The sequence below is a fragment of the Coenobita brevimanus genome, chromosome 70 (assembly GCF_032717465.1).
Source record: "Coenobita brevimanus isolate Jiangsu-jjx chromosome 70, ASM3271746v2, whole genome shotgun sequence".
Lineage (NCBI taxonomy): Eukaryota > Metazoa > Arthropoda > Malacostraca > Decapoda > Coenobitidae > Coenobita > Coenobita brevimanus.
Genome location: NC_137023.1, coordinates 22,576,349 through 22,589,176, shown reverse-complemented (window position 1 = coordinate 22,589,176; position 12,828 = coordinate 22,576,349).

The window sequence follows — 12,828 nt, the reverse complement described above, 5'->3', positions numbered from 1 at the left end:
TTTTTCAAGATTTATTTCAAGACCCTCAAGAGGGGGGGGGCGCCTCCTCCTCCCCCCCCTTCGCTACGCCCCTGATGTTTACTCCTTTTTTCTCCCAGTTTAGCATTCTGAAAATACTTTCTAGGTATGCTGTATATAATACTGGTGAAACTGTACCTCCCTGATGCACGACTGTCTCAATCTTTTTTTTTTTTTTTTTTTTTGAGTTTTTATGTATTTTAATAGTAGCAGTTCCGTCTTAACTGTTTTCGTGCAGTTTTACAATATTTTCATTTACTCCCTTTCTCGCAAAGAATCAATAAATACTATGTGCTCCACTGAGTCAAAAGCGTTTTCGAAACCGACAGAACCTAAACACAGTGATTTATTATACTCTATGTTTTTCTCAGTTAGCTGATTCATTGTGTGTAGATGAAGAGAAGTCTAATACTCGCTTCGGAATCCTGCCTCTTCACGAGGTTGGTCTTCCTTCAAATTTGTTGTTATTCTGTTTGAAATGGCAGTAGTTAAGAGTTTGTAATTGACTGAAAATAAGCATATCGATCGATAGTTTCTAAGATCTTTTGAGTCGCCTTTTTTGTAAAGTAAGATAGCTATTGCATTACAACATATTATGGGAATTTTGTTCTTTTTTTATACATTGAGTAAATAAGTGAGCAAGCCTATTTTGTACTTCTACTCCTGCATCCAACAGTAAATCTGCTACTATTCCATCTTCTTCCGGAGCCTACCCTCTTTACAAATTTTTAAGAGAAATGTTTACTTGGTCTGGTGTTACCTCAGGTATTTCACTTGTGTCAACTGAAAAGTTAGCTATTTGTGCTACTGTCTTTGATTGAAACGTTTTTTGTAAAATTCTTCAACTTTCTTCACCATTTTATCGCTACATTTAATGACTGCACCGTTTTTGCCTTTCGGTTATATATGTTACTCTCCTGCTGTAGTGCCGTTTTACGGCGGACCTGTTTCAGACTTTTTTCTTTTTTGATGGTGTCGGATCTGATCCATGTTTTTCTTTCTTTTCTTTTTTCTTTGTCTCCTGTCGATAAGTTTATTTAATTCCGTTGGTTCTATTTCATCTTTTGTTGTTTTTACTTTCATTTCCTTTCTTCTTTTCATGAACTCGAGTGTCTTTTCGGAATACGTCTTGGCTTTGGTTTTATTAGGTTTCCCTATTACCTCCACTGATTCTGTTAACACTTTAATTAGTCTATCATTCAACTCATCATTGCTACATTGAGCATTGCTTAGAGCCTGAAATCTGTTCGATAGTTCCAACTGAAAGGCTATTTTCGTTTACTTTTATTGGGCATATCTTCTATTTTTAATCATGTTCGTTTTTTCACGTAAGAACATAAAAAGACAGGATAACTGCAGTAGACCGGTTGGCAATGCTAGGCAGCTCCTAGAAAAGTAACTGAACTACTAGAATGAGACATGGACAGCAAAGAAAAAGGCACTCCCCCGCCCTCCAAACTCTCCAGCCGAAGCCGGCAGGAAAAAGTCAGGAAGAACACCACGCAGTATACAGTAGAAAAACTGGCGTAGATATTATATAGGAAAGTGTGAATGGAGAAAAGAAAGTATCGTACTGTAACCTGAAAAGGAAAACGTATGAATTAGTAAGGGTTATAATATTATTTTTTTGTGTACCCAACCCTCATTTGTCATATGCTTATCTAGCCTATCCTCGAAGCTCTCAATGGAAGAGGCAGCAACTACTTTACTATACTCGATTTTTTTCCAGCTGATGATCCACTTTCTTGAATGTGGCACCTGCGCACTCCTGCCGCGTGATTGGTTGGTTTCAATTTCATACCTGAAGTATCGTATTTACAAAAACAATTGTACCTTATATTCCAATTCTCATAAATGCTGTTTTGCATTGTCATATACTATACTAACATATATGAAACAAGTATATATCTGTGCTTCATCCAAACGGACAATGAATTTGAGAAAGTTGAATTTGAACTGAAATATTTATTGCTGTAAGAGGTTCAGAGTTGTTGCATCTCTGTCTGTCTGTCTGTCTGTCTGTCTGTCTGTCTGTCTGTCTGTCTCTCTCTCTCTCTCTCTCTCTCTCTCTCTCTCTCTCTCTCTCTCTCTCTCTCTATTAATAAATGCATTTGGCTGGGAAAGTCCAAATAAAAGATATCTTAATACGCACTTGTTACATTAGACAATTGTACCATTCTAGGTAAAGTAGCGGTTTTGTCAGTGGTATAGTGGTGGAAGTGGGGAGGCGAATGGAACAGTTTGTACAAAGGAAGGGGTGGACACGAGAGACAGCCAGGCGGGAAAAACAAGTTGTCTCGTCTTGCAAGATGTCAGACTTTATTAAGGATCACATCTACTCCATTGCTTCGATACCTTTGCCCATATTATCCGTAAGTATATATATATATATTTATTTATTAGCGATGCAGCAACTCTGTACCTTTTACAACAATAAATATTTCATTATTCATATTCAACTTCCTCAAATTCATTGTCCGTTTTGGTGAAGCACAGATATATACCCGTTTCATGTCTGTTCGTATGGTACAATAACAATGCAAAACAGCATTTATGAGAACTGGAATATAACTTACAACTATTTTTTGTAAATATGATACTCCATGTATGAAACTGAAGCCAATCAATCACGCGGCAGGAGTGTGCAGGTGCCACATTCACGAACGTGGATCATCACCTGGAAAAAAATCGAGAATAGGTAGCTTATTCCATTCGTCTACTACTCTATTACCATACCATTTTCTACCTATTTCCTTACTGAAACCGAATTTTTCTATTTTGAAACCGGTAGAGAGGTGGCGTGCGGTCCTAACGGGCCCAGGTTCAAATCCCGGCTGGGGCAGGGAACAGTTTAAGGATTTGAGTTTCTATAAATCAGGCTTTACTGATCTACCAGAAGACCCGCCGACATGTCGTAAAAATACCCCCGCCAATACCAATGCACCAGTCCTGTATGAGACAGCCCTAGCATGTATTCAATATGGACGGTGGGTGTTAGCGCCGAAGTGGTGACATGTAGAGGTGTATGGTATGTAGGAGGACTGCTGGGCCTTGATAGCAGGCTGTGAGGCCTATGCCCAGAGTCGGACACATAAAAAAAAAAAAAAAAAAAAGTTATATCATGCATGCTCACCGTAAGTACCTTGCTATTATCTCCCTTATTTATACCCTTCATCCACCTCAGTTAAGTCTCCCCTTACTCTATGCCTTTCTAGTGAGTGCAGATGTAGTCTTTTCAGTCTGTGTTCATATGACAGGTTCTGAACATCATGTATCATTTTTGTAATTCTTCTCTGTACATTTTCTAACGAGTTAATGTCCATTTCATAGTATGGACACCAAAATTGTACTGTGTAGTCTAAATGTGGCCTTACTAATGTTAGATAAAGTTTCAGTATTACTTTTGATGACCTATTGCTCATGCTTCTCGAAATAAATCTTAGGACCCTATTTGCTTTATTTCTTGCATTCATACACTTCTGCCTTGGTTTGAGGTCGTTACTAACCATAACTCCTAGATCTCTCTCGCATTCCAATCAGCTAATTTATTTGTTATCTAAGCTGTATTTAGTATCTCCCATGGTCTTGCCTACGTTAGGTACTTTACATTTTTCAACGTTGACCCACTGCGTCCCGTTGATGTATATATACATCCACACGTTTTGTCACTGTCAGTCCCGTTGACGTTTATAAAAGCGCATCAAGTGCAAGGTCCCTAATTTGCACAATTTTCAATTTTTGCGCATGATTTTTGGTACGTATACACGGGAGACCTTCCTCTACAAGATGCCAGGCAGGGACAATGCCTTACCCAGCATGACCTCCCCCCCCACGCCATTGTCTTGGCAATTCATCTGTTACCAGTGACCTGGCCAGCAAAGACATGTCGTGCCATGGTACGAAATTCAGGGGCAGAGTGATTCCCCTATCGATGACAGTGTATTTATGTAGCATTAGAGGAAGAAACAGTCAGAAATGATGATCAGGTAACGTCACCAATAAAGGTCAGGTATGTTGATGTGTTTGGTGAGTGAAACAATGCCCATATTGCCTATATTACTGTTTGAAAACCAATATACTCTCGTACTACATATAAATTCGTACCAAATAAATAAATATATACCGTTTATGAGTGGTGTGGAATAGTTACCCTCCCATAGAACTCGTTTTCTTTGGAACGAGCCTGATCAAGAACCCAGTAAGGTAAGGAGTACTGCTACCTCTATTGAGTATTTTAAACCTCAGGTGAGCGATTTCTCTATGAATTTTCGATGTTTCTCACCAAAAGCAGAGGTTTGAGCCAAAAGAATTTTTTCCCAAAATTGGTCGAGATTGGAGGGAGTCGGTGTTGGAAAATCGGTCGGGATAGGGCGGGTTAAATTCCATTTGCCAAGTTTTAGGCCATTCGGACAATATATCGAGGTCCTTTTGTAAGTTATGGCAATCGTCAGTCGAGTTAATGATACGCCCAATTTTTGTATCGTCGGCAAATTTGCTGATACTGCTAGTGATTTCTAAATCTAGATCATTTATATATATATATATATATATATATATATATATATATATATATATATACTAAATAATAAGGGACCAAGTACTGAACCCTGTGGTACACCACTAGTTACTAATCCCCAATCCGACTTAGTTCCATTTATTAATACTTGTCACGGGGTTTTTAAAAAAGATGCTAAATATTATTTAATTGATAATAATTGTTCAATAATATTGCAGAGCAGGGACAATGATTGTCTTACTAAATCAAGCAACGATTACTTTACGCTGACTTGCTTCGCACGATTCTCTAAGAACGAGAATTTATAAACTTCCTCAACAGTACACAGCAGAGACTAATTACTCAATTGCTGTTACTGTTAGCCTCTGGAGAAAGTTACTTCACCGCTGACAATAAATAACTAATATTAATAATAGTATCAGGTTCTTGCTGATGCTTAACTCCTAGGAGGCACAACGGATTTTAAGCTTAATACACAAGACTGGCCTAAGTACCAGTTATGAATGGCAAAACGTTTATGCAAGCTAGGAGCTATATGGAAAATAAGCTTAATTGTGGAGAAATGAAACAAGAGTTTACATTACATTAAGCTCAAGAAAAAGAACTGTTAAATTTATTGATTACAAAAATAAATTTAACATTACACTTCAAATGAATTCAAATAAAGAGATCGTACTCACTCACTCACTGGAGCTAAACTCTTACGCCTAGGGAAAACACCTTAACTAAGCTCTTAAACCTAGGAAAATACAAAAAGGAAATACTAGTCAATGAATGTGGTGTATCACCCAAAGAAGGGTGGGAGCACTGGAGAACTGTAGTCTAGTGGAGTCTGGGTGCTGCTGACCTCTCTCTCTCACTTCTGGAGCACAGTACCTCTCTCCATCACAACAGACACTTGACTGACTATTCAAATGATGCGTGTGGTAGAACGTATAGGCCACCGGAAGAAGGCGTGGCTAACGGTTGAGGCAAGCAGGGGCGAACAATAAAGAAACAATAGTATCGCTCAGTACAGCACTTAGTGACGTGCATTAGATCGGTCACTTTTGAAACAGTGACGAATGTTTTGAAAAGTATACCACCGAAATGGAGAGAGAAACGGTTAACTGAGCGATACACAGTGAGTTTTCCACTAATAGTTCGTGTTTTTCACAAAAGGGAAATGTCGCGAATTTGATTCGTGACAATACTCTCTGCTTTCGTCCTTTCAGCCAGGATTCTTTCTATTTTAAGATATCGCCGTCTATACCGTGTGCTCGAACCTTACTAACTAACTTTTCGTGTTGGACCCTATCATCTCTGAAATTGAATCTGTCTGGTCAACCCAGCATTCTGTGTTCACTTCCTACATTTACTTTCGAGAAAAAAAATACCGATGTGCGACTTAGCGTGTATTGACATTTCGCCTCATGGCTTCTTTAGAATACAATTGGTGAATATACACCATATTTCCTGTATATACAGCAGAAGGCAGTGGGAGGGTGAGGTATTGGCTGGGGGGTGCAGGTAGGGTAAGGAAGGTGATGTCTCAGGGGAAAGGGATTACAGATCACGGCACAAAGAAGAAGAGAAAGTAAAGAAACAAGGAGAGGGAAAGAATGTTGGGTTAGGAAATTGAGATTACTGGGGGAAAGGGATACCGATCCCAGCACAGGTATGTGTGTGTGTGTGTGTGTGTGTGTGTGTGTGTGTGTGTGTGTGTGTGCCCCCACAAGTGTTGTATAGGTGGATAACAAGCTGGGTGAAGAGAGGGGATGGGGATGGATGAGAAGGAAGGAGGGGTGATGTTTTGAGTTAGGTGGGGTGATGTGAGGAAAATTTCCTATTGACAATAAATTTGGCCACAAACTTTGATAGGTGATAAGATCCGATGTTCTGTTCAGTGGTAATGGAACATGCTATAACAGCTGTCTCAAGACTTTTCCATCTTTTCAAGTCTTCTTCCTTGTACAAAATTTTTGCATTTTCCCATTTCATTACACGACCTGTATTACATCTGTGAGCTACATATGCGTAGTTGGTGTTGTACAAGCTCGTTGCATGCTTGTGTTCTTTTATTCTCTCTTCCAAATCCCGCCCTGTTTCACCTATGTAGATCTTATCACACACTGCACATGGAACAGAATAAACACCTCTCTCGGCTGTGTTGTACCTACAGTAGTGTTTGACCAGATCACCCACTGTCTGAGATGTCTTAAAAGCTACCTCAGTTCCTGAATTTTTTAAGAGTCGTGCAATGTTGTTGCTCGTATTGTTTTTGGGCAGGATTATGCGTGTCACATCACTGGATTTCTCAGCCGTTGCCCGTTCCCTGATAGCCCTGACATGTTTTCTGGCAGTGGATAACATGCGTTTTGGATACTTCAGTTTAGAAAATGTGCTATCTACGTACTGGGATTCCTCTTTCAAATGATCTTCCCTGCAAATACCCAAGGCTCTGAGGCAGAACCCTGTAAATACACTTTTCTTTACCCTAATGTTATGGCTGGAATAATAATTTAAATAATAATAATTTAAAGTGTATGGGAGAGCCACAAATAATAGGTCATTCCTATTTGTGGCTCTCCTATACACTTTAAATGCCAACTTATTGTCGGTCCTAATGAGCAGGGTATCCAGAAATGGCAAGTAACTGTCAGCTTCTTCTTCAAAGGAATACTGAATTGACAGTTCTACTTCATTAAGTCTGTCCTGCAGATTGTCTATGTCGATACGTCTGGGTGCAATGACCAAGGTGTCATCGCCATACCGCAGCCAAGTGACGGTGTTGGGGATAAAATGTTTGTAGGGACCAGACTCGAGCGATTCCATGAAGAGATTAGTTAACACAGCACTCAGTGGTGACCCTATAGCCATTCCAAAACTTTACTTGTAGAAGGTGTCATGAAACTTAAAGTAATTAAGGTTAATACACATTTAAACCAATTTCAAGAAATCATTTTTCGATACGGGCAGGTCAGTTTCATTATCACTTATTTGTCATGCAGTGCGGTATTACTTTAATCAGGGACACTTTTTTGAAGAGGGATTTCACATCAAGACTGGCTGGTTCCTTGTTTTTGACGTTAATGTCTTTTATTTTCAACTTTAAGTCACCAGAGTGTTTGAGATGTGCCCTGCTTATTATTCGAAGTTTAGCAGAAGCATTTCGGCCAGTCTCCCAGCCAGTTGGTGTGGTGCACTACCGATTCCCGAAGTAACTGGTCGCATGGGAATGCCAGGCTTGTGTGTTTCAAGGAGACCATACGTCATGGCAGGCCGTGGGTTGTTGTGTATAAGGAGACGAAACTTCTTGCCTTTCTCTGTCTTCCCTAGTACTTTTCTGCACCGTTTGTTAAAATAGATCTCCAGTTTTTCAAGGAACAGTGAATCAAGATATATTTTCTTCGTTGATAACTGTGACATAATTTTGTGATCGTGTTACTCTTATCTGCTAAACTGAAGTCTATTTCATTTCTTGTTTCTCCATTTGGACTTCTCCAGGTCCATTTTCTCCCTCTTCTTTTGTGAAAGAATGTGTTCATTATTTTCACATTAAACATTTCAGCAAAATTTACCACTATTTCTCCTCTTTCATTCCTTTCTCCAACTCCAAGTTTTCCCATACATACTTCTCCATTTTTGATTTACCAAGTTTTGTATTAAGGTCTCCCGTGATTATAGTATATATGGCTTTTTCTTCTTCCATAGTCAGGGAGATGTCGTCATAGAATGTTTCTATTTCTTCATCTGAACTTTGAGAAGTCGGTGCATATACCTGCACTACTTTCAGGTGTATTTTTTGCACAGTCCAGTTATAATCCATGCTGTTCTGCCAGATACGCTACTGAATATGACTATGTTGTCTGCAAAGATTTCTTGTAATTAGTAATCCTACAACAGTAACTCTTTCATCTTATCTTCCTCTGTAGTAAAATGGGTGGGTGCTGTCTTCGAGCTGAATTGCTTTTTCTTCTTTTCTGTGGATCTCACTCAAACCTACAATATCCCAACTACTGTTTCATTAAGTTATCAAGTTTGTAATCTACCACGAGGCTTCTTCAATTGTATGTAAGATCTTCATGGATTTCAGTTTATTTAATACCCTTCCCTCTAATTTGCCGACACAGTGCCTACTCAATTTCGGTGGCACACTGCCCGCAAGCACAGGAGGCAGTGCGGTTGGACCTTAAGTAGACGATGATCCAACAGTAACGCCCATCAAATAATTTTCAGTGGAATTCATGTTTGTTTGGGAGGATTGTGTCAAATAAACTCACCTCCCTGCCACGTAGTTTGTGGTGAGATGTAATTGTTTTTGTTACCTTATTCAGGATATTCAATGGAGCCATATATATCTATAGGGGGTCCCACGGTCAGCGCCGCCGTCCAAAACGGTACCTTGTATATCTACAAGGTCTTCCTCACCCTGGAGAACAATTATTTAAGTATATAGTTATATATATATATATATATATATATATATATATATATATATATATATATATATATATATATATATATATATATATATAATTATTTATGTACTGTATATAGTTATATATACAGTTATAGTTTAATTGAATAAGCATTCATTGGTGACACATCCCGGTATCAGTCAGACATTCACATGATAGAACTCACTTCACACTAACACTGCCGTCCTTGCGCCTGTATGCGTATTCTTTACGGCATTAAACAATTTCCCACCGACTCCACATAATGTCAACACCTTACGCATTCCTTGTCTGTTCACTCCGTCATATTTTTCCCCAGAACCTTGAAGGTAATATACAATTTTTTCCCTCTTTTTACACTTTTATGATATACATCTGTTTCATGTAATACAGCAACTGACAGCAGCTAAAACAGAAATGCCAGCACTCAGTTTTATGATATAGAATTAAACAGCAGTTATCACAAAAAAGTTCGTGCAAACTCCGTACTACTATGATCTGGTTGTGCTATAGCCCTTATAAAGATGGCTGCTGATATGAATGTGAATCATTGTTTCATTTAAAATTTTATTGTTTACTCAAGAAATGTAAGATGAACATATTACCACCACAGAGAGAACAGGGATTACCTTCGGTAGCTAAACTGCGATATAAGGCGACACGTCGGTTGCTACACACATACTGGAAAACTCGGGGACGTGTTGAGGGTGTAGATATTCGGCTGACTGGGTGAAGACTGGGGCTGAATGGCAATGGTACGAGTAGCTATGAAGTGGTATCTGGGTGCTGTTGGCGGTGGCTGTGTTTAGGTGGTGGAGGTGACTAAGTCGTAGTATTTGATTGCGGTGATAGCTGGTACAAGCGTCAGTACGTTGAAAGAGTCACTAGAGGGTGGTATCACGGTGTTGCTGATGTTTTGTGGTAATGGTGCGGTGTCTGAGTGATGGCGATATTGGTGTTCATTTGCTAATAATGGCAGTGTCTCAGTAGTGGTGATCGTAGCTTGGTTGTAGTCTGTATAGTAATGATGTTAATCGGTGACAATTGCTGTGTCTATGAGATGACGTGTGGATGGTCGTTACAGGGCGGTTTTGACAACGGGGCTTAGAAGGTAAATGCTGTGATGTCTTTGTAGTGGAAATGATAGTGTATGAGAGATGGCGATTATAAGGGAGGCGGCGTATGACATATTTCACTGCTCACTCTGTGAACAGTTCTAGTACGTTTGTGTTTTTCTTCACATTTCTGAATCAATCCAGAATATGATTGTTTTGCAATATTAGAAGGAATCCGAAGAAGAATCGTCCATCACAGTAACAAATATATGTATGAAGATGGAATTTCTCTCGTACATCACTATATGGATATCGAGGAATATACCGCAACCAAACAGTGATAGACAATGCCATACAATTTCACAAAAATGTTCAGCATTCTGCAGTGAACAGCTTTTAGGAATCTTCGACTGTTAAGAAACGCAGAGAAGTGCTAGTCTGTGGATCCGCGATAATCAGTGAACCCTAACATGGGGCTTTGCTAAAGTCTAATAGAGTGAAACACCTCGTATCCGAAAAACTTTAACGATTGACTGACGGGCATGGCCGTTGCTGTAGATGCTAGCGGATCTAGGAAAGGATAAAGCCCAGCAAAATTTGCTGGCGTACTTTCCTCTCAGTGAATGAAGTGAAGAGCTACAACCGTAAAGGGTATTTGTTGAGTAATAGAAGGACGTCTGAATTAACGTAAATATATCAACAAAATAAATGTTATTTTTAATATATGTAACTTTTTTTCATGAAAGAAACACAGGAGTGATATGGAAAGGTGTAATGAGGAATATACTGTAAGCTGTGCTTGGGCTAGGTAATCTATCTGTATCCATAACAAACATTTTATATAAAGAATAAGTGGAATGGAGGACTCTTAATAAAAAGTAAAATCACTGAGTAAATTATTCTTACATCCAGCGAAGTATATAATCAACCAAGAAGCCTTCCCTCCTGTCTTAATTAATGGTCCATGCACCCTGAAGCCAAGCAAAGGCTTTAAAAAAAAAAATTACCGGCAGCGAGACGGAATGGAAGGGATGTTGTGTAGAGGGACGGCTTCATGCACTGGCACAGAAGTAGCTGGGCACCTGTGCTGCCCAAATATACAAACGTACCTAAAAAAGAGAGATGGTGGATTGCCGGAGAAGGGCAGCTTCAGCCTCCCTTCCACCGGGCTCACCATTTTAGATGAACCAGAGGCTACACCACCACGACGAACAACAACAACAACAACAACAACAACAGTAACAACAACAACAGTAACAACAACAACAGTAACAACAACAACAGTAACAACAACAACAGCAACAACTGCTACTACTACTTCTACTCCAACTACTACTATTACTGCTACTACTTGTACTACAACAACTACTACTACTGCTAATGCTACAACAACAACAATTACTACAACTACTACTACTACTACTACAACCACTACTACTACTACTACTACTACTACTACTCCTACTGGTAGCCAACTACTACAACTATTTGATGGGATGAGTACCAGTATGTCCAGGCATTTCGAAACTGAACGAATCTGGAATCTGGATTTCTGTCTTGTCCAGCTTTGTTATATAAGGATAATTTTCTAAGTTACATGCTTTGAGATCTTTCTTTTCTGAAAACAAATGAAGCCTTAATCACCGGTTAGAAAACAGAAACGAGAATCTGTGGACCGCATCTCTACTGTAACAAATAATGACCGAAAAACTAGCGTAAAAAAAGGAATAATCAAGTTTAGCGAGAGGGAGAGATGGCTGTCGTAATGATGAAATGTAACCCGTAAATATGTCGGACTGGGATGTAAGAGACTAAAAATCTGAAGATGTTATTGGTGCTGCTGATGCTTAACCTAACTGTGTCTGGCCAAGCAGACCCATAGATCACAAGTAAGAAACTGCTTCTGTGATCCGACACCCTCTTGTGGTTGAGACTACCACACCAGAGCTCTTCCCATGGCGAGGTGAGTGATATACTGTATATGTCAAGGTTTGACTCCTGGGTGCACAGTGCCACTACGTGCAGGCTTCCCATCGGCACCATCTGAAGAGGTAAACAAGGACGATGCTGGGGAAATCTTTTGATTTTATTGGCTAATGCAAGTGTGCACGGCATTTAACCGACAAACTGCCGGAACAAATTAGGTATTATTTCTAAATCAGTGCCCGATTAATTTATTTACCTGAAATAAGTCAGAGGAGCCTTAAAGTTATGATACTGGCATTGCTAAATCTATTACTGGAACAACTCTAGTATTCGCTTGTAGCTAATGCTAGACGATTTTTTTCTTTCATCTTGAGATTGTAAGTACAAAGTGAAGGCAAGACAAACTTTTGCGTTCTTTACCCAATCAGGCAATACCAGAAACTCAGTCATGCCAAAACGCAGTATGAGAAGACTAGCTCTTACTATGAGCAGTCTTCCACATTGAGCACTGTAAAAGATCGCAAGAGTAATAGCCTTATAATTTTAACTCTGCAACGACAAATTATATTTGCCATAAGAAAAAATGTTATTATGGAATTACGTAAAGATGCGTTTAGAAGTTCCCTGTACACAGGATTGAACTCTCAGCCACAGTAATATGGAGGGAGCGCATAAACATCATCATCTGACCGGTAAAATGTTTGCTGAACTATTACTTTTTCACAAAGTGTGATGCTAGCGGTTCAAGCAGATTGTTTTTTGACTTATATAAACCAATAACTTATCACCTCCTACAGTCGTGCCACCCACGGTAATACAGTTTTATCAGTTATACACATGTGTAACCTGAACGCTGCACTTGGCGATGATGAAG